The sequence below is a fragment of the Anomalospiza imberbis genome, chromosome 5 (genome assembly GCF_031753505.1).
Source record: "Anomalospiza imberbis isolate Cuckoo-Finch-1a 21T00152 chromosome 5, ASM3175350v1, whole genome shotgun sequence".
NCBI lineage: Eukaryota > Metazoa > Chordata > Aves > Passeriformes > Viduidae > Anomalospiza > Anomalospiza imberbis.
This window is the reverse complement of record NC_089685.1, coordinates 53,691,076-53,714,839: the sequence shown is the minus strand read 5'-3', so window position 1 is coordinate 53,714,839 and position 23,764 is coordinate 53,691,076. Positions and strand designations below refer to the sequence as shown.

The 23,764-nt window shown below is 43.8% G+C and overlaps 1 protein-coding gene across 2 annotated transcripts in view; it reads left to right on the top strand.

Annotated features, from left to right (window-relative positions):
• The first annotated feature begins 5,379 nt into the window (after positions 1-5,379).
• CHRM2 (cholinergic receptor muscarinic 2) overlaps positions 5,380-23,764 on the top strand; it is an 85,999-nt gene continuing 67,614 nt past the window's right edge. Inside the window, exon 1 of one of the 2 annotated variants that reach the window (XM_068190849.1) lies at positions 5,380-6,257. The gene's annotated coding sequence lies outside the window, so the exon portion shown is untranslated. The remainder of the gene's footprint in view (positions 6,258-23,764) is intronic. The other variant, XM_068190850.1, reaches the window with a different exon arrangement.

The following is a 23,764-nucleotide window of genomic DNA, read 5'->3' as shown; positions in this document are numbered from 1 at the left end:
ACATGAAAGGCACAGAAACACTCTCCCTCTTCCTGCAGAGAGTCATCTTCCAGGTGATGTGGGATTCATAGCTAGAGATGCAACCTCAAAGGACGTGCCACTGATTATTGGCTTGCGCTTGCCTGAACAGCAGCAAGCACAAATACAAGCAAGGGGAGTTTAAAAGGGGATGCGTGTGTGTCCGTGTGTGTGTGCAAAGACACACGGGCACAGGGACACACGGACACAGGGACACACGGACACATGGAAACAGGGGCATGCCGGTGCGGGCAGGCCGCTCTCCAGGGTGCTGCAGGCGAAGGCTCGGACTACTCCGGCGGCTCCGGCCATTTCAGGGTTTTCCCATTTTCTCCCCTTTAGAGATGCTTCAGGATATAAACCTCTGATATTCAGCTCAAGGAGGGTCTGGTCAGCGCCAAGTAAAGATTTTATTAGGCAGAGAACCCACTCCACACACCTGTACACAATTTAGAGAGAATTTTATTTAACTCTTTGCCTTTTGAGAGCTTTGTGTCACAGGTATAAAAATTACCATGTTAAAAATAAAATCATATCCATTCTTGTCCCCTTCTTAATTTTTTTTAACTCCTATATCACATAAATTGAGGCAAAATACCTGTTTCTTGTTTTCTTTTTCCTGTCTGTACTCTGAAGTATGTCTGACAGTGTTGAACTTATACTATATCATGATTATCAGTCACTGTCTTCCCAAATCTAGACAAAATTGACACTGATTCTCAGCATATTTTGCAGCTTGTTCTGCAGCTCGTTTCAGATCCACCCACCTGGCTCACTGTATCATTTGCAAGGAATAATTATTCCTAGACAGAACAAACATGCAAAAAACCAAAACAAACCAACAAAAACTGCAGTGGAGATCTGCAGTTGATAGGGGTTTATTGCAAGGATGGTAACTACGTGCATGCTTGTATTAAAAAGTGCTCCATCAGTTTTGCTGTGCCTAGCAGAATGCTCTCCAGATACTGTGCTTATCCTTAATAAAACAGTAGATTTGATTTTCCAGTTCGCCACCTAGCTGCTCCACAAGAGAGAGGATCAGTTTGGCTCTTAGAATTAGACCCTGAGCCCCATCTAAGCCTGCTGGGAATTTCCACTGCATCCATTTTCATCTGATTTGAATAATTCACAGTATGTTGTGCTTAGAGACTCAAACGGGACACAAAAAAGAGTATCATAATTCAGGGGAAATGGAAAAGAATGGCTTGATGATTTTTTATTAACAAGGCAGTATAATGTAGCTGGAAGGTGAAAGCAACACCCCTCCTTGCCAGCTGTTCTGGAAGACTTTAAAGTTTGAACTGAGAAGAAACCAAGTTGTTCTTAGTTCCCTGGCACTAGTGAGATCCAAGCTACCATGTGTCAACGCTTCAGTGCTTATCCTGGCCAATCTAACTGTGGTTTACAACACTCCCAGAAATGCACTGTCCTCCTGGATTTTTAGCAGCAGGGATTATGCATAATTTTCTGTTAAAGCTTTGACCATCAGTTTATTTAACTCATTTGATTTACTCATTATTAGGAATTTATTTTCACATAGTCTGGCGTGCCTTTGTCTCCATTTGGATTTGTTCCTTTCTTTCCTCTTTCTCTCTGTGTTCCATGCTGTCAGGATGATTTGCAGTTCCATTGTCCCACTCTCACCAGCATTTTCCCATCATCTTTCAGGCACCTGCCTCCCCCTTGCATTAAACTCAGCTATCCACTGCAAGGCTGGGAGTAAATAAATGTAGAAGTCCAAAGGCCTTTCACTATTTGCTCTAAGAATCTGTTTGCCTGGTGTTTTCTTGCATAGAGAAATTAGGGCTTCGTCCTGCTCTTCCCAGTCCTGTTTGCCTAAAACTGCTGGCAAAACTTCACTGGAGAGGTGCTCTCAATAAACATGGCTCTCAGAACCAGTTTTTTCCCCTGGGAGGTGACATGTCCAATTTCAGCAGGCACCGGGGAGAGGACCACAGCTCCGAAGGAAAATCAAGAATTTTGGTTAGCAGAGCTGGCTGTTCCTTGGCCTTTCTCTCTCAGTCCCCGAAGAAAGCTGTGTGCTGGCTGGGGAGCCAGACACCTAAGCCATGGAGAACATATTGGGAGGGAGCTGAACAATCAGATCCCCATCCACTGGGCATTTGCACCCTGGGCATTGCCCCCTCCCTATTTCCCTCCTCCTAGGAAACTTGGCAAGCAGGAAACAGCCCTGGATCTAGGTGGACATGAAAGCCTCTGGGAGTGAGAGGGAAGTCATAGTCTGCCCCTTTCTCATACCCTCTCTAATACTAGCCCTGTGGTAAAGGCATGAAGGAGGCGTTCTCTGCATTGAGAAGGGGAAATAGGAGCTGTGGAGCTTGGGGACCACCTGCCCAGCCCCTTGGTAGCCTCCCTCTCCCTTCAGGGAACCTTGAGTTTCTGCAGATATCTCTGTGACCCCCAGGTGCAGGTAAGAGCTCAGAGAAGGAGCTCACCCCTACGAACATCACAGAAAAGCTCCCCTTGGAAGCGGCTGCTGGAGACACCGCTCCTCCCTCTCCACCCAAGCTATATATCCATGGGGACAGGGGACTCATCCTGCCCGAGCAAACCCCAACGAGGCAGCTCCACGCCGGGAGAAGGAGCCATTTGGGACGCGTGTAGCCAAAACCAAAGAGAGCCCCCAGCAAAGTCTCGCTAGAGATCATTGGGCATCTCTAGATAAGGATGCAGTTTCCTCTGGAAATAGCCTCGCTGAAAGTTCGCCTGCGCTCCCTGAGAGCGACTCCCGGTCCCTCTGCGGGAGGGGAAGTTCAGCATGAGCAAATACTCGCTTCCTCATGAGCCTTCTTTTTGTTTCCTCCCAGCGAAGGGCTGAGTGCTTTGTTCTGTGGTTCTACGAAGAATTTAACTCCACCGCGGTCAGGCGCACAGTAGATGACTCGGCTCCCTCGCCCTCCCTCTCCTTGCATGAGCCGCGGACGAGGGGGTTTGGAGTGGCTGGGGAGTTAGGGGGGTGGGGGGGGGGCAGAGCGATGTGTTTTAAACGTCCTAAGCTCAGAAGCGGCATTTTTTTCCCCTCAGGAGGCGTGTCGAGCACGTAGATCTATAAAGAGGAGAGCCAGTAATGACGGATATTCTGTCAAACTTAAAAGGTGCCAATTACCACGGAGTCACCGGGTGCCATCAAGATGCACCTGCCGAGCCTGATTACGAGCCGGGCTCGGCGGGCTCGGGGAGGCAGCGCTGCTCACACGCGTGTCGGTCGGTGGGGGGAATCTCCGCTCTCCCCGGGCGGGCGGCAGACAAAGCACGGAGGAGGTGAGGGTCACACGCCAGGGGTTTTCAGGACCGGGCTTTTATTTCCATGGGAGATCACGGCGCGGGGGAGTGCTTGCGAGGAAGTGAGACTCTCCCCGCTCGGGCGAGGCTGGCCGGGCGGAGGATGTCCCTCCAGCGGTCCGTGACGACCACACGGCGCCGAGCAGCGTGGCGCTCCGGAGCCCCCTGCAGCTGGGTAGAGCCAGCTCGGAGCTACCTCCTGCCTTCACTCCAGCCGTGCTGCGGGAAGCGATCCCCGGACCTCTGTCCTTTTCTGCAATGCAGGGAGGGAGGCTGGGGAGTCCCCAAGACTGCCGTGTTGCTGCCGGGGTCATCCCAGGGCAGGGACGCCACCCGCTCCCTGCTCGCCGCTGAGGGAAGGGCTGACTCGTGCTCGCAGTGACGGAACTCTAATTAAATCTCCAGAAATCAACGTGCACAATCAAACACTCGCTGGGAGGGAAAGAATAAAAATAATGATAATAATAAGGGGAAGAAAAAGAAGAAGCAGGCGCTGTGACTTTTGAGGCTGCTGATCATCCTGATTAGTGAATGTTAAAGTGTGTTGAGTGCCAAGGTCTGAGAGACAAGCCGTGGGAGGTGCAGGGGGCGGCCGGGGCTGAGGCTCTGTCTGGCAAAGGAAGGGACACCCAGAATGTGGAGGTGGCTGTCCCCCGCCCTGGCACTTGAAGTAAAGTGAGCAATCAATACCATGGGGCTGCGGCATGCTTATGGCATGCCTCCAGCCTCCCAATACCAAATAGTGTCTGAGTTGCCTGGATATGTGTCTTCCAACTCTGCCGTGAAGTCCAGGCAAAATTTTCTATGAAAGCTGAGAAACCAAGGGGCAGAAGTCGGGTCCTAGTTGCCTTGATTTTCCCGAAGAACTACAAGTACTTCAGCCCTTAAATCATGTGAAAGTGCTTTCAGGTAGAGAAACACAGCCTTGTGTAACATTGAAGGACAAGTACCTCCAAAATTCAGAGCTCCCCATCTCCAAAATTGCTGGTAGTAAGGAACATAAAAGAACATTTAGTTCCAACCCCACTGCCATAAGCAGGGACATCTTCCACTAGATCAGGTTGCTCAAAGCTCCATCCAGCCTGGCTTTGAACCCTTCCAGGCAGTAGCCCTACCCCGAAGGCACATCACCCTTTTTGGGGTAAATCTACCCCTCAGACCCTTCCAGGAGCAGCAGCTAAATGTATGTGAATCGTGTAGACAGCTCTTTTCCTGGAGCAATCTCAGGCCGAGAAATATTTGAAGAAGTAGAGGTCGGAGTGAAGTGAAGGGGAGTGGTTGTGCTCCTTCATCCTTTCAAGATGAGAGATGGGTCAGGGGAGGCAGCAGCCAAAAGCCTGGATTGCCTTCACGAAGTCCACTTCTCTTTTCTGCACTTAGCACTTTCCCCTACTATTCTTTGGACAATAGATGAGATGGGTTCTGCTCTCCTGCTTCCCACTCCGACAGCCCTATCCCAAGGGAAAAAGCAAACTTCGGACCAAAATCAGTTGTGGTCCAGGAGAGAGGCAAATAAAACCAAAGAAAACCTAAAGATTTTTTATATCTAGGTTACCTCCATAGAACTGGCAAGTTTTCCTAAACAAAGTGAATACTTCTTAGCCTAATGACTATTAGTTAAAGAGAAATTCTTTACACCCTGTGAGAATCTTTTTTTCTCAGAATGTATCTGTTTTCCCTAATTTATTTGTCACTGTGCAAAGGAAGCCTCTCCCCATGAAAATTTCAGAACAATAATCAGTTTAAGAAACTGAACTGGATTTAGTGTAAAAACATTCCTCCACAATGTGCAGAGCCGCCGATGACTGCAATAATCTAAAAACAAGATCCATTTCTCTCTCCTCCCATACATTGCTTTTAGACTTACAGCTATCGGAGTTTAAAAAAAAAAAAAAAAAAAAAAAAACCAAAAAAAAACCAAAAAAAAACCCCACAAATAAAGAGGACAATATTGCAGGGAAATATGGGGAGGAGGTAATTGAAAAAAAAAAAGGTTCTGATGTGCAAATTGTACATAAAGACTTGTGATGAGAAAGAGGGGAGTGCCTGATGAGGAAGACGGGAGAGTGTGTTCAGAGATAACAAGAACCAGTAATTTCTATTCAGCAAAGCCACCAAATCAGAGAGCAGCGCGATCTTATTGGAGGAGAGCCTTCAACAGCAACTAATCCTGTCATATTGAAAGAAAATTGTAAATGTGCTCTGCAGAAATTGCCTTCCCATTGCAGCTAATCGAGCCCACTTGGCGCTCACACACATCACACACCCCCGCACAGCCCTCCAGGCGGTCAGAGCGGACCCACAGCCGCAGCACCCGGCAAGGACATTCACCCGAGATGCTCACCTAGGCACCCCGCTTCCCTCGCTCGCCACCAGCCCAGCGAGGGCGGCAGCTCACCCTCATTTCCCCACGAGCTCTGGGGAAGTGTAAATTATTACCGGCTCACTCACGAGTCCCGGCTTTATCTGTTTTTAATTACTCCAGTTTTGTCTAAACCTTTATGCCAGGTTTGATAGCACTATTGCTCTTTTTTTTTTTTTTTTTTTTTTTTTTTAATGCTCAGCTTGGCTAAACTGAAGCAGCGACTCCCGAGGGTGTGTGTGTATATATGTGTGCCTGTGGTTGTGGGAGGGCGAGAGGGAGCGAGAGACAAAAACTCCATCAGCCCGGACAATGCCACCTCCTGTTTAAAGCATCCAACCTGTTATCCTTTCCCCCCACTATCACGGTACCAAGTGATCTGTATTTCCCCCAGCCCAACCCCCCTCCCTCCTCGTGGAAGATATGGAAGAGGAAGATAAAGCTGCTGGCTGCGGGCGCTGACGGCGCGCAGCCCGCATGCCTCTGCCGCCACAGCCGGGGCCGCTCCGCAGCCACCGCTCCAGCGAGCCGCTTGCAGCGGGATGAGATGCAACTTCTGCTAATTGGATCACAGGTAGGAAAGCTTTGCTTTTTACTGACGTTTCCTCTCTCTCTCTCTCTCTTTTTTTTTTTTTTTTTCTTTTTTCTTTCTTTTTTTTTTTTTTTTGTATTTTTTTTTCTCTTGGCTTTTTTTTCACGTCCCCTACCCACCGCCCCTTCTTCGCCGCACCTAGGATTTCATCCGCTGCTGTCATAGGAAAGCTCCCGCCAAGGAAATAATGTCTAAGAAACAAGCTTTTGCTTCTTGCAGAAGAAGCAGAACAGACCATAGGGAAACTTTTGCTGAATGGGTCACAGCTGAGCGGACCACCGGTGAAAAGCAGCGAGAGGAGATTAGTCAAAGCGATTGTCCCCAGCACAGAGCCATTCTCTGTCGAGTTTCAGTTGCGATATTAATCCCAGAACCGAGTTTATCATGGTATAGTGGGAGAGACACAGTAACCTGATCTAGAGAAACCTTCACATTTTTCAAGCGCTATACACGGGGGGTTTTATTACAAAAGCTACATTCCGACACAGGTTAATCTGCCGGGCTACCGTTCCCAAATCTCGCTGTGACATGTTTGTCGACGACTCCTGCAAAATGTCACCGAGAGCGGGGAGCGGAGCCGTCCCCGGGGAGCGGAGCCTGGCCGCGATGCGCGCTCGCTGTCGGGCGGGCAGGAAGGGATGGGGCGGGCGGGATCCCTGCCCTGCGGGACCAGGAGGGATGCGGGGTACCCGGGAGGGGGCTGTCGCTGTGCCGGCGCGGTCCCTCGCCCCAGGAATCCCTGCTGTTCCCGGGAGCAGCTCCCGCTGCCTCATCTCTCATGTCCTGCTCGGGGAGGGGAGCGCGGGCTCGGGGCGCTGCCGGAGGTGGGAAGGGTCTGGGCTTTCCCCGGCTCATTTCCGGCCCCGCTTCCCCGCATCTTTGCCTCTGGCGTTCGCTCCCCGGAGCAGGAAGCAGGGTGCAGCGGGAGAGGATGCTCCAGGGCCGGGTCCGGCTCGTCCTTCTGCCCCTGTCCGACTGAGACCCCGGCAGGGCTGTGTCGGTCCCGGCCGTGCCTCTGGGCTCCCTTTCCTTTCTTCCGTGCCGCCGCCACCACTGGGTGCTTAGGGCCAGAAGGAGGGAGCTGTCACTTTGAGAGGGAGCTCAGATCAAGCTGTAGGAGAAAAATTGCCTCCCAGAAACAGCTCTGGGCAGGCGTCGAGGTCCTGGTGCAGCCCCACAGTAAGGCTGTGTCGGGGGCTCTGAAGGGACAAAGTGCTTTCTGCTTCTTGTCGGGCAAAAGCCGACTCTGGCCATCCCTCCAGCTAAGGGCTCTTCTCCTGGCTTTGTGCCTTGTCACCAGTCTGCCCCGTGCCGGGCTTGGCGGCTGCCCCAGCACCAGGGTGATGGGGAAAGGCAGGCTGGGAGCTCCTCTGCTCGACCCCTGCATGGCAGCCCAGCCGGAGGGCCCTGATGCCAGGTGCTCCTGGAGAATGGCTGTGCCCGCTGCCAGCTCCAAGGGGAGGCTGTCAGGGCTTGTAATTCATCCCCACCGGCCCATGGATGAGTCCTTACACCTTTGCTGGGTGAAGAACAAGGGATGCTTCTTCCCACTCCTGTAAGATTGTTTATTCCTACTATTTTCATTTGCTAAAGTTCCTTCCAGGGCAAGGAGATGACTCTATTTCCAGCTGGAAATTCTTGTGGCAAATCTAGCCAGAATGACATCTATTCCCACTTTTATGTGTCAACCAGTGTGTTGGCACACACTGGCTTGTCCTTGTCCCTTAAGGAAGATATTCTCTTAGCAGAAGGAAAAAGGCAAGGACAAAAGAAGAAGGTCTAGCCTCTGCTTGACAGCCTGTTCTTGCAGCTATTTGGGGGATAAAGCAAATCCACAAACTATAAAAAACGATAAGGAAGGTTAATACAGGACAGCAGACGTGTGCAAGCTGTCTGCCTTTGTAGTATTGCATCACTTGCAATCACAACCCCTGTCTGAATACACACCAGCTTTGTTTGTGTGGTTTATGACACCAGCCGCTCTCAGTGATTCATCTATAAACCTTTCTAAGCTAAACGGAATACACTTCCTCTTTCCTTTAGGATCTCTTGGAGTGTAAGTTTGGTTGAACTTCCCTTCTGCAGGAGCCTGGATTGTTTGGGTTTACATCAGGAGAGTGAGAAGTGCAGTACTCTCACTGGTCTGTTGAGCTTGTGCCCCACTGAGCTGCCCCCTCCATTCCTTCCCTCAGCACTCTGATTTTTGCATTGCAGTTCCCTTGGGAACAAGGTACAGTTTATGGGGAGGGGGGTTCTAGGACATCCCCAACTTGTTTTGGATGGAGGGCAAATTATAAAAAGTAGAGGTCATGCTTTTCTCCCATCCAAACCCAGGATTTTGAGTAGTACCCTCTACCCGAATGGTTGTAACTCTACATCTGGGCAGAGCTCAGGGAGACCTGGACCATGCGTGATCAAGAATGTCCTGAGGAGATGAAAGGGACAGCAGTCTGGCTGTGCTCTGTCATCATCCAGGGTGGAGACACAGACACTGAACGGAGGAAACTGAGGCCATCAGTTAAAAACAGAATCTATAAACAAAACTTTTTTTTTTTTTTTTTTCCCTTCTAAGTGTTCAGCCCAGTGCCCACTGCCGCTTTGGTTGTCACCTCTGGGCTGAATCCCTGTGTGTGTGATGGTTCTCAGCTACTGAAAACACTTGGCTCTTTCAGCCCTTTTGGTGTCTCATTCAAAAGTCTTTTGAGGACACCTACTATGAAATCCCTCACTGTTGTTAATATAATCCCTGGAGGTTGCTCTGTCCCACTTCACTCCTTTAACCCACTCACCCGTTCACCCAGCTTTCGCTTCTCCACTAATATCATGACCTACATGCAAAAGATGTATTTTCTGGTCCTGTTTCCATAGCAATGCAGCATGGGGAACTCAGACAAGCCAGTAATAATGAAGTCAATTCCCTTTCTGTGAAATCAAGACCTCTTTGAAAGTTGAATTCAGTTTGAGGCGAAGTAGGAAGCCGCGGAGAGTTTTATTTCCATCCCGGAGCCCAGATTTCCGCGCCCTCTAGTGCCAAAGGCAGGCGAGGAAGAGCATCCCCGAACCAAGGGATGTGAGGCTTCATAGCCAACTATAGCAGAGGGAGAGAAACAAGTGGTATGAGAAAAGGACATTCTTCCATTCTTTCCAGTGTCTGTTGCCAGTCAGATCTTCCCCCTTCTAAATCCCAAGCTGAGAAAAAGGGCAGCTAGTGTTCAGCTGATTCAACTAATCCTGGTTTGGTCACTCAGAGACTATGGCTTAGGTGGGTTAAATTGTGGAGTAAAAAGTGGGAAGAAATTGAAGCTGGGAAGCTCAGATTATGTCTGACCATTTTTTTTTTTTTGGAAATTTTGGATCTCTCTGGCTTTGAACTTCGTAGCTTGAAGCAACTCTCAGCTAATTCTGAGAGATTTGGAGCCACAGAAGAGGCTTACTCACTTGTGAAACTGCTGCCCTGATCTTCTACTGGCTGTTTAGGTGGGTGGATGGGATAGGCAATTGTAATCAGGCTAAAAAAAGCTGAAGGGGTTTAGATGCAGCTCATACAAATGACAGGGATAACTTTTCCACAAATGTTTGTAGCCTTAAATCTTAAAAAGCTTACATTGTATGCTGGTATTTAATGTATGGTAGCATTAAATTGTGTGGTAACATTTCAAGCCCTGTCAAACCCATCTTAGAGATTCCCATCTCTAAGAACCAGGCTGCAGAAAGAACCAAGCACTGAGAACACCTGTAGCTAAACGAGACTCCACACACACCACCTACCCATCTTTCCCAGTTTCTATATTTTGGCAAAGGTATCTTTCAGTTTTTGCCAGGGTCTCAACAGCTTTTCCTGTGTCAGAGCTGCCCAAAAAATACAGTTCCCTACTTCCACATCCCACCAGCTGACTGCCAAACGCCTGTGCCTAGCAGATTGCATTCCCTAGCTCTCCGTATTAAATCGAGGAGGGATCCCTTGCTGACGTGTCCCACCACCTTCCTACACTTCCCTGACTGAAGTGGGCAGAATTAAAAGTTGAGACCACTCCTGAAGCTGCAATAAAGGGCTGTCTCCTTTTCCCATACACCCTGAGGCTGCTGCTATGTAAAAATACTTTAGGCTGTGGAGCTGCCTGTTGCTTTGGACTGCTTGTCCTACCTTATAATCTATATTTTTACCTATGTCTAGCACCATCTATGCCCCATAGAGAGGGTTACATATCAGCAGGTCTTTCAAAGAATATCTCTAATATATCACAATTTGAAGTCCCAAGAGGATAGGATAGGGAGAAGTGAGTTTCATCTCATTTCCATCAAGCACTTCCTAGAGAATGATTGCCAATGGCACTAAGATGTGCAGTAGGATTTCAGTAGATCATGTGCTTCATGTATTTGGGTTTAAGGATATGATACAGATTAAATGAAACCACATTTAGGGCCAGCTGCTTTGCTCAGAGTCTTCTGAATGTTTTCTGTTTGACAAGATGATTCTTTGATTCCCGTCATTCCAGTATTTCTTGAGACTCCATGGGCTAGATTTTGATCTTAATTGCATTCTTTCAAATCAGGGGTGCCTCCAGTGATTTTAATTGCGTCTCGTTTATTCTGGTGCAATTGAGCTAAGAATTTGACTTTCACAGAAACATAGCAAGTATTGTAATTAGAATATGCCAGTGTTTTGACAACTGTTCATAGAGCAGCTCTGTTTCATCAGACTCTGCTGAAAGGGAAATGCAATGTGATAATGGGCATGGGGCACCTCTTGCAGTGATAGCAATAAAGATCTCTGTGAGAAGCCACAACCTAAATAGGCGAGAAATTCTGTAAATCAGCATTTCCCAGGGTTTCCCTCAAGCTCTTAGAAAAGCTCTGAGTAAACTGTGGGCATGTGTGGGTTTTCTTAGTTATTTGGTTGCTTGTGCTTTACGGTTTGGTGTTTGGTTTTGTTTGGGGATTTTTGGCTTTTTTTTGAGAGAGGTATAATGAGACAAAAATATCTCTATAGGTCTTTCTTCTGAATCATTGTCAAAATTAGTGTTGGAAACCAAGGTGATAAAATAAACCTAGTAATTTAAATGAATTTTCTTGCTTAGTGATTTTTCTGGCTCAGGATTTTCAGGTAGCCTGAATATATAGAGATCTCTCTATTTCTGTGCAGGTAGGATGATCTTCAAACATGAAGATCAGATCCTTCTCTTTTGTAATCCATTCCACCTTGTGAGAAACAAAAATTGCCAAAAACTATACATGGGGAAAAATTAGGTTTCTGATATAGACCATAGCATTTTCATAGATTCCTGAGAAATTTTCTCTCAGCTTTGTGATGAATTACTGATGTCTATTTTAAACTCATCTATCTCATGCTCAGTCAATGAAAAAACAGAGCAGTCATATATTGAAAATTATTCATAACTTTGTTCATGAGTGATGGCAACAAGCTTATTCCGCTATTATTTCTGAAATCCTTTAAAGCCAGCCAATGACCAATGATTTATTCATGAAAATATTCACACATTTCAAAAGTTTCATGAATGTTAGCATGAATAATTAAGAGAATTTGTATTGTTTGTTCTCATTGCTCATTATTTTCCTGTTCAAAAAGGCATCAGTCATCCACTTACCGAGCATTAGAACATAATGATTACAGCACTGGATCAGACAGGTGTTTTGTCTCATCCTGTAGTGTTTTGATCAATGTTGGTTACCAAAAAGGCAGGTGTAGTAAATGCTGCCCTAGATATCTGCACTCAGGTAAAAGGTTTTTATGCCCATCAGCTTGTGTTTGCTTGCTAACCAGAGATCTTTTCCAAATGACAAAAAGATCTACTCACCTCCTTCCCCAAATGTAAACCTCTAGAGATTTTGGACAAGCTGCAGATGTACTCACTGACCAGATAAGCAACTAATCCAGTTTTGCTTCCCAGTGAGTTCAGTACCTTAGTGATAGCATGTAGTGGGGAATTCAGTAGATTAATTAAATATTTTCTTTGGAAAATCATATTCCAGACAACCTTTGATCTATTTAAATTTGTTGTCTTTCAGTGTTATTGAAACTTCTCTGTTACATGAAACAGACCAACTGGAACCCCCAGCTCATTGTATAAGTGCCACTTCTTTACTGCCCCATGAGAGAAAAGAACAATAAAATAATTTCCATTTTAACACCTCTTATTCTTCCCGTGCCAATGTAAGTTTTGGTTTGGCCTTTTTTTTTTTTCTGACCGCTGCAGTAATAGAGCAGAATAGGGTTGTTCACTGTAATGTCATAATGAGTGGCCACAGCTGGCTTAGAACTCAGAAAGGCTTCCAAATATTTCACTCTGCTTGTGATTGCTCTGCCTCAGCCAACGTTAATTTCCATTAGCTACCCAATTGTTAGGTTCTCCCAATTTAATTAACATACTATGAAATACTTCAATCCTTATTCTCTTTTTCTAAGAGCAATAATTTCTGTAAAGAAGTTCTAAGTTCTTGGACAATCCAATTGTGAAAATGGATCATTCATGTGTAGCTTCTGTCTTTTCTTTCTTAACCAGCTTCCAGCTTGTAATAATAATCTACCTATTCTAATACAACTTAAATTTGTCAAATAATTTAATACAATATATAAATACCTATATATTTAGACTTGTCAATTTGATTTTCTTTGTCTTTTAGCTTAATGCTTCAAAGAACAAAATCTTTTTTTTTTTAAAGTATGATTCTTTTTTATCCTCTCCTATATGTAAATCTGCTTTTTGTTAGTTTCAAACAATTAAGGTGGAAGTGGAATGAGGCTTTTCAGTAGATAATACCTAAGATTAATGCTGTGCCTGTCCTAAAGATAGGTATGCTTGTTGCTACCCTCCTGTCCTTCTGCAGCGTATCTGACTTCAGCGACAACTTGCATATTTTTGCTATCAGCACAGCCACTTCTATTTCAAATGCTTTCCAAACCCTTGCATATATAGCCATGAGGTCCTTTTGATATGCTGCTGTTTAGTTTATCAATTTGTTCCGATGTTTTCCTTTTCAGAGTTTCATGTTCTGACCGCTCATGACCTTTCTTGTCTTGAAAAAAATTAAGTCGGACATGGATATCGGCACTGCATCATTTGCAGAGAAGATCTAAAAAAAAAAAAAATCAGAACCTCTGAAATTATTTATTTATTAATTAATAAATTTTCCACAATAATTATTCCAAATAGTCCCCTGATGTGCAGCAGATCGCACTGGTTCCCTCCCAAACTGGCTGAATTTAAGACCTTTGAGAAATGTCCTGCAGTTCCCCTGTCTGCACACACCCCCACCAGCTCTTGTCAGTTTGTGCATCCTCAGGCCTCTTCATTTACAACTGACATTTTGTTTGTGTTTTATTTTAACTCCCTCCCTTAGCCATGGGCTTCACCAGAGATGAAGTGTCATCTCCACAAACCTGGTTGCTTGGCTCAAACAACTTCTTGGACCTTAACATTTCACAATAACTTTTTTCCTGTCTTGTCTTCCAGTTTGCTTTCCACATGACCACACTAAATCCGAAACTGTCTGTTGTTTTGAATCCATGGATTTTACTTTCTCTTTAATTCTTTGGGGTTTTTTTTTTATTTTTAATTTCTTTTATTTCTGCCTTCAGTACTTTTTAAGCAGTTCACCAATTATAAGCAGTTTGTCTCGCACTCTTAATGTAGTAATGAGTTTATTATTTTTCAGTATTTTGACTGTATCATGTCTTCAGCTAGTTAAGAGCACTTACTCTTATGTTCTCCACTTATTCTAGAAATCACTTAGGAATTGATGGGGTTTTTTAATCTGGTTATACCAGATGACCAACACACAGGTGGGTGAACTCACTGATGGTCACCATTTTATTAGACTTCCATACCTCTTTGATCTCTCCCCATAATAACCCTATGAATACCCCAGACGTTTCCTGGAATAAGGCTGCTAGTGCTTTGTGGAAGCATCAGGGTTGAAGTAGAAAGGATATTTTTTCACTTAGCACACTGGACTGAGACCAAGTTGATCACAGATAAGCACCTGACCATGCCACCCACCTGCTGCATGATTTTTGACACATTCCTGTGGCCTGACACAAAGCCTGCTGCGGTCAGAGACCAACTCGTGTTCCCCTTGGGTAGGCTTTGGCTTGGCATCCTGAGGCAGGGACAATAATTCTTCCTGGTCCCATGAGAGTGTTGTAGGGATTTGCTTCCTGAAGATTGTCATATAGTGAAGTTCAGCTATGGTGCTGCCAAATGAAAAAAAGGAACAGACACACTCCATACACAGGGTTTTTCTTTGCGCTGGAGTGTTGGAAAATTGAGCTTTTGGAGATGCTTACTGGGAAAGTTTCTGTTCAGGAAAGCAGGATAAGCTAAAATGTTCAGTATCCCTCAAACAAAAAGGTACTGAAGTTACAACTGCTCCAGATCTTGGTAAGTAAAAGAGATGTTTTCTCTGCTGTTGCTTTTTCATGTTCAAACTGATCCCCTGATCCATTACTGGCCTCTTTCACCCACCCTAATTTCACTTTTCTAGCAGTGTATATTCAGCTGATGAAAGCTGTCAGAGCACAAGTGACATGAAAGGAGAGGCCATCACCAAAGTGCTATATTTAACCTGGCAATGCCAAGCCTTCTCAGTATGACCTTGAGCCCTAGCACTGAGAATTTAAATAGGGAATCTTGGTTGTGAAGTTTCTTCCTTTAGCCAAAGATAGAAGGCTCTTACACAGGAAAAGTGGGGAAGAAGGAAGGTAAAATGTTACCCTTTTGCTTTTGACATTTGTGATAGCCAGCACACTTAACTGCCACTACAAGGAAAGAATACATGAAGGGTGCACTGTTACATTCTCATTACAAATGTCTGTTTGATGTCTGCTAGTAATTTTCACAATCTGATCTACTGAGAGTAAATGTAGGGATTTTTACTGAAAGGTTTTGACATCAGAAGCAGTTTCCTGATGCTTTTTTTCCAAGAAATATTCTACTGATATTAATTATTTTGCTATGTGCTTCAGTAAAGGGAAAAAAAATCCCAAAAGTACGCAACTGGAAAAAAAGTAAGGAAAGCAAAAAGAAAGAGGATGAACAAAAGCATTTGTTATGTTTTGTCTGAAGAAAGCCTGTAACTAAATCTCTCCCTTGCTTTAGCAAAGAGTGAGATTGTTTATCTCCTACTTTGAAGCACAGGGGAATGCAAAATATCAGGTTTAAAAAAGCCCAGGTAAGTCAAGCACTGCCATCCTTTCTGAATGACAGATTTGACAATTAATATTCCACATTATTGTCTTTAATTCCTCTTAAAAATCAAAGTAGGGTGTGGAAATGACACATAGCTAAAAAGATGAGAAGTCATTTTCTTGTTAGTACTTTCAGAAAGTAGTGACAAAGGCTGAGTTCCTGGTTTCACCACAGGTTGCTGACATGGCCTTGGACAAACTCAGTAGTCTCCTGTACCTCAGCTTCCAACATGGAAATAGTATAAAATAACATTTGCATTCTCACAAGCTTTGTCTGCTCTTCCTGTTTAGATTTTAAAGCATTTGGCAGCATTTCTGGAACAGACAGCACTACACTTACCCTTAAACAAACCTAAATTTGGGCATCCATAGAAAGAAATATATTATCTTTCAAATATTCAGTTGCTTTTTATTCCATGTGCAAATTATCTAATAATATGGGCCTTTGGAGAGTAAGAGCCTTTCCACTGACCCCAGGTGTTGCTGATATACATGGGATGGTATCCCAATTTTTGCTGGGGTGGTGGTACCACTGTGTGCCTATTCCCTTTCCTGCCACACACTTCTGAGAGAGAAAAGTGGAAACTCTGTCTTAGGGAGAGCTGCTTTTGCACCCAGAGTCATCAGGTGAGCCCTCTTCTTTGGCCAATGCTTAGCCTGCTTTACTTTTTCTGCTCACCAGAAATTTTTTGTCCTTCTTGGACCAGTGACAGCATATTTACCCAGTTTGGGGGTATAGTGGCAGCCTAGAAATCAAATGCCCTGCTCTTCAGGGAGATTCATTGGATCTGGCTGCTGTAGACAAAAGGTGCAGCTTCTAAAGACTCAGTCCCACTGAAGACTGTCTAAATCACCTTTTCCTGGGGCACAGGCAGGCTGGTCATTCTCTCTGGTTCTGGCCATCAGCATGTTCTGTGATGCTGACTTGAACGAGAATGGGCCCCTTGCCCTCCCTGCACCTTTCTTTTCACCACTGTTTAAGAGTGGGAACATCAAGTTTCCTCAGTGCAGGTCGGTAGACAGGACCAGCTGAAGGTGCCTTGATTTTGTGCTAAGGATGACAGCATAACAAATGCATACAGCACAACAGCAAAGGAAAAATGCATCCTTGGCATTTTCTGATATTCTCTGGATATCTTTAAGTTGAGTCAGCTGGGAGGCTCAGAGACTTCTGATTGCACATCTTAGTGGGTGAAAAGATCTCAATTTAACTTTCATTCTAGTTTGAGTAGATGGAACAAACAAAAAGGTCTTCAGCCCTTTCCTTCAAGGCGTGAGGAAGCTGTGGTTAAACCTGTTTCCTAACTCTCTGGCAGTGGTGTTAATGCAATACAACAAAAAGAACAAGGAAGAAATCCCAGAAGAGCTCTCACTTTTTAAAAATTTTTCTTTAATAATTTATTTATTTCACAAGAATAGCTCCAGAATAACGTTTTATTCATTGCACATTATTGCTGCTTAAACAAAGGAACAAAATTAAAAGCACAACAACCAGCAAGGAAGAAATTTTTTACAGCTGAACACATAACCAGAGAAGAGATGATAACTAAATAAAAGAACTTCAAAATAAACAAATTATTCCTCTTTAAGACCTCATTGTTAGGGATCACAGCAACATATTTTTGGTGTGCTGACGAACACCCTCATCTCTTCAACCTCCTGTGCTCTGCCATGAAGCCAGTTCCTGCACTGCAGCGTTAAGGAGTAATTATCACTCTTTCCCGTGTAATGATTAGTTATTGTACAGGCCACCTAGAAGCCCTATGGGTCGTCATGCCAACTCTCTCCCCCAGTCTTCTTTAACCCACTCTTCTTTGCTGCAATGGTCAGCCACAGGTGGGGTTTGGGGGGGGGATTCAGGCTGTGCATAGCCCATCCTGGTTTCACAGCATCCTGGACACTGAAAGGGCACGCAGGATCACCCAGTCAGTACAGGCAGGGATTTTAAAGGCTGTGCTCCCTGCCATGATGTGAGAGGATTAGTATGTGTGCTGAGTGCCAGACCTCTTGCTGCTCTGCAGTGAGCCACTCTGGGTGCTTAGAGTGCAGCCTCAGAAGGAGCCTAATCCAGGCCCTGTCAGCTGGCAGCACGTTTTCTCTGACACCAGGGCTCGACAAGCTGGGGCTTGGTGAGTGTTTATGAGGCAGGCATAAAAGCAGGAGGAGAGGTGCTAAAAGAAGACAGCCCCTCAGAGTGCTCAGATGCACTTCTTTGCTCTGGTAGCAGCCAAGGTGTGTTTCCAGCTACCCCTCAGTGCTGCTGTCAGTCCTTTTTAGTGGTGGAATCGATTAGCTAGAAAGTGAGAACATCACTGTCTTTGCTTTAAAGTGGTGGGTATGTCCCACCAGGGAAAAGGGAGGAGGACTTCCTGCTGTCTGATCTCCCACCAGTCCTTGTTCCTTAAACTCTGAATTGAATTGCATAGTGAGGAATATGAGAGCTGATCTTTGCTTAGATAAGCATTCTCAAGTAAATTAACAAAACAATGACATAGCTATTTGTGTTCCTATAGGAAATTGTGTAATGTCATCCCAGCCAGGGTGCAGTCCTGTACCCTGAATGGTGCAGGAGCAGAACTAGCTCCCTCAGCTCAGGAATACCTAGGATTTGGTACAATACCTATTTATTTTTTGTTTTCTCTTGCTGCTTGCTGAAATGACTACTTACCGTCCCTCATGGGCAAAAGAAAAAAAATTCTGAAAAAAACCCCTCCATAGTCTCCACAACAGAGTACACGCAGTTGCTCTTACCATTGTTTATACATAGATGATTATGTTATCTTCTACACAGTGAGGAATTAAAGGATTAATTGGGGAAATAATCTGAAAATCAAATATTTCTTTCCTTGATGTTTTTTAAAAGGATAGATTTTGCCAGAGATGTCCTATGTTTATTTTTAATAATTATTGTTCCAATTAAACATCTAACTGAAGAGAAGAATATTTTTACAAAAACAAGTTAAAGATTTATTATCATATGGAAAGCAGTGCTCTGTTTTGGACTGGGAGAAGAGAGAGGAAACTAACTTTCTTTGGTCTACATCCAGCAGATCGAAAACAGAGAAGTCTTCAGTTCAGTTTCCTTTGTACTCCTCCACCCTCCATACTCCTCTTCCTTCCATGAACTTCTCATCACTCTTTTCAAGGACACACCCTTGTCAGTCACAAAATGCCTTTGTCTGCTGTCTGAGTCTTTGAGTCAACGAGTTATGATCACCTATCCAACCCCATTCGCACACAGAGCTACTGATTTTCTTGGTCTTGCGCATTCGCTGCAGGAGCACATTGCTGTTTTGAGCAGTTTGCAGTCTGTCCCTTCTCTGGGGTTGTCTGGCTGTTGTCTCTGCCCTATCTGCTTAAGGAAGAGAGGGAAGGACACAAAAAGTTGTTAGGCTTGTGAGAAAACTTGTGTCTTCCCTATAACCTCAAAGAGGGCTGTGTGAGGATGGGCTTTTCTGAGCACAGACATTCCCTCGGTCCTGGGTCTCATCAGTCACTGGTCTCATCAGACAGCTGACGCTTTCTTTTGCTTTCAGATCACTGAAAATAAAATGACCTATGCTGAACAATCTGTTAATTGTCATTAATTTGTCCACTGGATATTTCTCCCCTATATTTTAAATTGTACATCTGCAAGTGTGCTGGCTAAGCTTCACAGTCTGATTAATAGTTTCAATTATTATGTCAAGGCCAAGAGATTCTTTAAAGCTTTTCACATTCAGTATTGAGAACTCGGTACTTTTTGTGTGTGACTGTTCACTTAACACAACTGAACCAGCTTCCCACCTGTAAATTAATGGCCTGATATCTGTAGGCAGAAGCTGAAGGTGCACTAGACAGGCTGGACAGCTGCTGTTCCCTTTTGCTCTAGGAAGGGCTCCAGAGCAGCACAGCTGAAGGGAGAGATTGCAAACCAGAAATATCTTGGAGAAAAGACAAAAGCAAAGGCATGGGCTGTTCAGCAGGGGTTGTATTTATTGTTCCTTTCCCCACATCACATAATTATTGCAAATCACTGGTGGCTGACTCCATACCTCAGCCTGTTCTTGATCACATCTTGCAGGAGGATCTTTTGGTTCAATACCTGTGAACATAACACTGATTTGTTATGGTTTAGCATTATTTTGCATCACCCACTTGTCTTTTCAAAGACAAGTGCCTTTAAAGGTCTACACAGTGGGTAGTAGGGGAGACTCCCTTTGGGCACATTTTCCTTGAGTACACCAGGACTGCTTCCACACAAGAAAGAAACTCTGCTGCGTCTCCTCCATCCTGGAAGTGGCACAAAGATCAGTCCACTCCAAAAGTGCAAACCTGGTTGGCCATGTGTGCCCCAAGGAAAATGTGTGATCTCAAAATAGACTTGGCTTCCCTGGGGGGTTAATTTTTCTCTCATAGTCTCCTTCACTTCAGTATTGGCTGCTCCATTATCTCCTTTCTTGATAACTTTGCAAAAGCTTGCGCAGCAAGCAAGCAAAGGAATTCCTGTCTTGTGACATTTCTGCTGCTTTAGCACTGCCTTTTTTTATACTATCTACTGTCTCTTCAGCTCACTTTAGGATTGAGGCAACTGCTCTTTTATTCACTTTGGGTAGTATTTCACCACTGAACAAACACCCCAGAAACGTTTGTCACATCAACTGCTCCATACTGTGAGTGATAATCCCTGGATCTGGCACAAAATACTAAAGGAATGAAATAGTATCTAGTCTGAGCAAAGACTGCAAAATCTTTCATTAGCTTTTCACCCACATTTGTCAGCATCTCCTCTTTTCTACATAAAACCTGTTCACACATGCTGAAAATACAGGGCAGCACATTTGAAAGTGTTTGCAAAGTATATTTTACTCAGTGACTTTCTTACTGTTAGGCAGCAGAATATAGACAATTGCTGAACTAAGAAATGTAATGCATTTTTAAGTATTGGTCAGTCATGTGGAAAAAGACATCACTCTCAAGGATGATTTAAATTACTAGTGGTATCAGACCTTATGTTCCTGATTTGACATTGATTACTGAGGTCAGAGAGGTATACTTCCACTTAATAAAAGGCTGTTGATTATTGAGGAAAGTGATTTTCAAAGAATTAAATATAATTAACTGTGATATAATTTTATTATAGTATTACTTGTTTATTATAAATTTATTATAATTACTATATATACAAAAATAATTATTATCAACTTGTGATTGCTGTACTCTTGAACAGGGTCATCAGTGTTGTTTGTCTACTTGGAGGTTCTTATGTTTCAAAAATGTCTCAGAGCCTTAAAAAAATGACCAGAAAGAGCATGGGAGACTCACAGAGCCCCAGGGAGCTGTAAATAGACAGACAAGTGTGATAACTGGCAGGGTTAGATAAATTCTATTTGAGACGTCACTTCTAAAGAGTCTGTTCTTCATTTGTTGCACTTTGTTAGCAAAGCAGAGCTTCTAGAAATCTATTTCAATGCATCAGAGTAAACAAAGGCAGCAGGAAGAATAAATGTGTTCTGTCTAGTCTCATGCTGATGCCAGGGGGCCAGAACCCAGCTGTCCTGACCCTGAGTTCAGCACCATGCTCTTATTATTGGACTATAATTTTACATGGAGCTTTCTTTCTTTTTTATTTTATTTTTTTTCCCAGGGTGCTGGGGGGTGGCAGTACATTGTATTTGTTCACATCAGCCAAGACTGAAGCAAAAATATTGTGTATAATTACAGAGCAAGGCAGGCTCATACGTCACCCATCAGCATTGTCTAATGGCTGGTATTATTCTCTGTTCTTACTCACCCTCATGTCACTGCTGCCTCTCTTTCCACCTCGAAGGCTTAACTCCTCCTTCCTCTGACAGGATGTACAATAGCCAGAGCAGTATAAATCAAAGCCTAGAATCAGGAGAATTAGAACAGATTGGAAGTGCCAGTTCCTCAAGAAGGAAAAGAAAGAAACAAGACGGCAGGAGATCAGAAGAGTGATTGCAGCTTCATTACAAGGGCCGCTCTACCATCACTACAGGTTATTGCCTGTCACAAACTGTTTTTATTTTCCAGCTCCTGACTGGTGAAGATCTTGATCTGAAATAAACGTCAGCCATCCACTTATTTTATAAATCTCCTTGCCATGATCACATTTAATATTTACTTGCCGTCACTTTTTTCAAGTAAAATCTGATTTTATACTTTTGGTATCTTTATTGTAAAGCAGCAGCAGAGAGGTGGAGAATTACAGAGGAGCTCTTACAGGTCCATGCTGCATTGGGACTGAGAGGGAATGAACTCAGGCAGATCAAAAGGCAGGATAAACTGTGACGGGGCTTGCGTGCAGTGCATTCAACATAAACTGCTTCCTTAATCAGGTCTGGACATTAATCATACAAGTGGTCAAAATACTGCAATACTGAATTTTTAAAGCTTTCTTTCATAGCTAAAAGAAAAAAAAAAAAAACAACCAAGGAACCATCCAAAAAAAAAAAAAAAAATCTTATTCCCAGCAATTCTGTAACACCAGGTTGAAACCTAAGGGTTTCAACAGCACGTCATTGGGAGTTTCAGATTTCAAGCACAGTAAAAAAATGCCTGGAGCAGAAAGATGTAAAAACAGTTACTGCCTGAATGCTAGATCTTTCTTTGCTAAGTGTTTTTGTTGGGAGCAGATCTCCATACTGACTTTTCCATGGGGGGGCAAAGTCATCTCTTTAGGATAAAGAAATCTTTCTGATTTTAAAATTTATGTGTAAAACAATAACTGATCGTTTGGTTAGCAACATCTATAATTGTTAGACCTCCTATTTACACAGCCAGCAGAGTATGCCCAGCTTTTTTTTATAGAAGTTTTGTTTGGAGGTAGCTTGAGCAACATTTGCAGCATTGCTCACAAACTCAGGGGCTGGCTTTTCCTCCCCGCACTCTGCAAACACCAAAGTGCTTGAGGTTATACTTTTTGAGTGGCTGCCATCTCTAAAGCAGCCTCTGTGTTTTTAGTTAGAGACTGAGTGAGTGTTCTTCTCCTGCTGGCACTTTGGACACTTTCACTCTCACAAGCGTTCCCTCAGAAGAAGTTAGGAGATTTGGATGAGTAACAGGCATTTCTTTGAGCCAGAACTGCAGGATTTGAGTCCTGAGCTGGGAATGAGGAGTTCTCCTTGACTGTCTCCAAACAATGAGGGAGAGATCCAGCTCTGATTTCCCACCTGTGCGCTGTAAATCTGCAGAGGAAGGCTGCTAGTAGCATGGCACAGGAGCTGTTATTTCTGAAACATGCAGGATGTAAGGGTACCTGTGCAAGCATGACAAAATCTGCTGGTATTCAGGATGGGCTCACTGTAAGAGCTGGCAGTGAGCAGTCTGGTTGGGTTTGTAGTTATGCGCTGGCACTGCACTTTACTTCTGAAGTTTGGTGCCCCAGTCCCATTAGTCAGGTTTTTAACACACAGCCAGTGGAAGACAAAATATTCACTCCATATTTTACAATAAGATGTTTGAGACCAAAATGATCAGGTTTTGGTACTTTAATCAAGTGTCACAGTGCTGCTTTAGGTTAACATGTAATTGACTGGATAATTGTCCTGAACACATCAGGCTAAGTTGAAGTCTCATTGCAATAACAGGAACAAAAAAAAATCATCAGGTTTTCTTCATGAACCTGTTTCCCACCTGAGATGTATTTTCAGTGTCTGCATGGAATTTAAGATTCATAGATTCATAGACTTCAGCTATACTTGTCTCTTTAGAAATTCCAGATTAAATGAAGTATTACAATTTTAGTAATATTTTTTTTACCCTTTCTCCTAACTTTCCTTAATTAATTTTTAAGACTCTGAATTCACACCATATTTGCAAGGAGCTTTGAATTTCTGTCTTTTTTTAAAACAGTCAAACTCTTTGATTTTCAGTCTTTATAGTATTTCTTTATGTATTAAACTTTCTTATTAGTATGTATATTATAGAATTACTGCTGTCTCTATTGAAAAACAGTATTTTAGAACAGAGAGGGTTTATTTCTTTTCAGATTCAGTAATTTAATATACTTAAGAATAGGAAAAGAACTGTTAGGAGAGGAAGTTTTAATGAATTTAGTAAAGAAGTTTCCTCAGTAAATATTTTACTTTCTATTAGCTAAAAACTCTTGTGGAAAACATCTGCCTAGATTAGAAAGAAACAAACCAACAAAAACTACTAATTGCTTCATTAGAAATGCAAAAAAAAAAAAAAGCAGATCCATATTCTCAGGTTTCAACAGCTTGTTGAAATTCTTTGCCTTTAATTTATTTAATTTTAAAACAAAGTTTTAAAAACCTTGCTG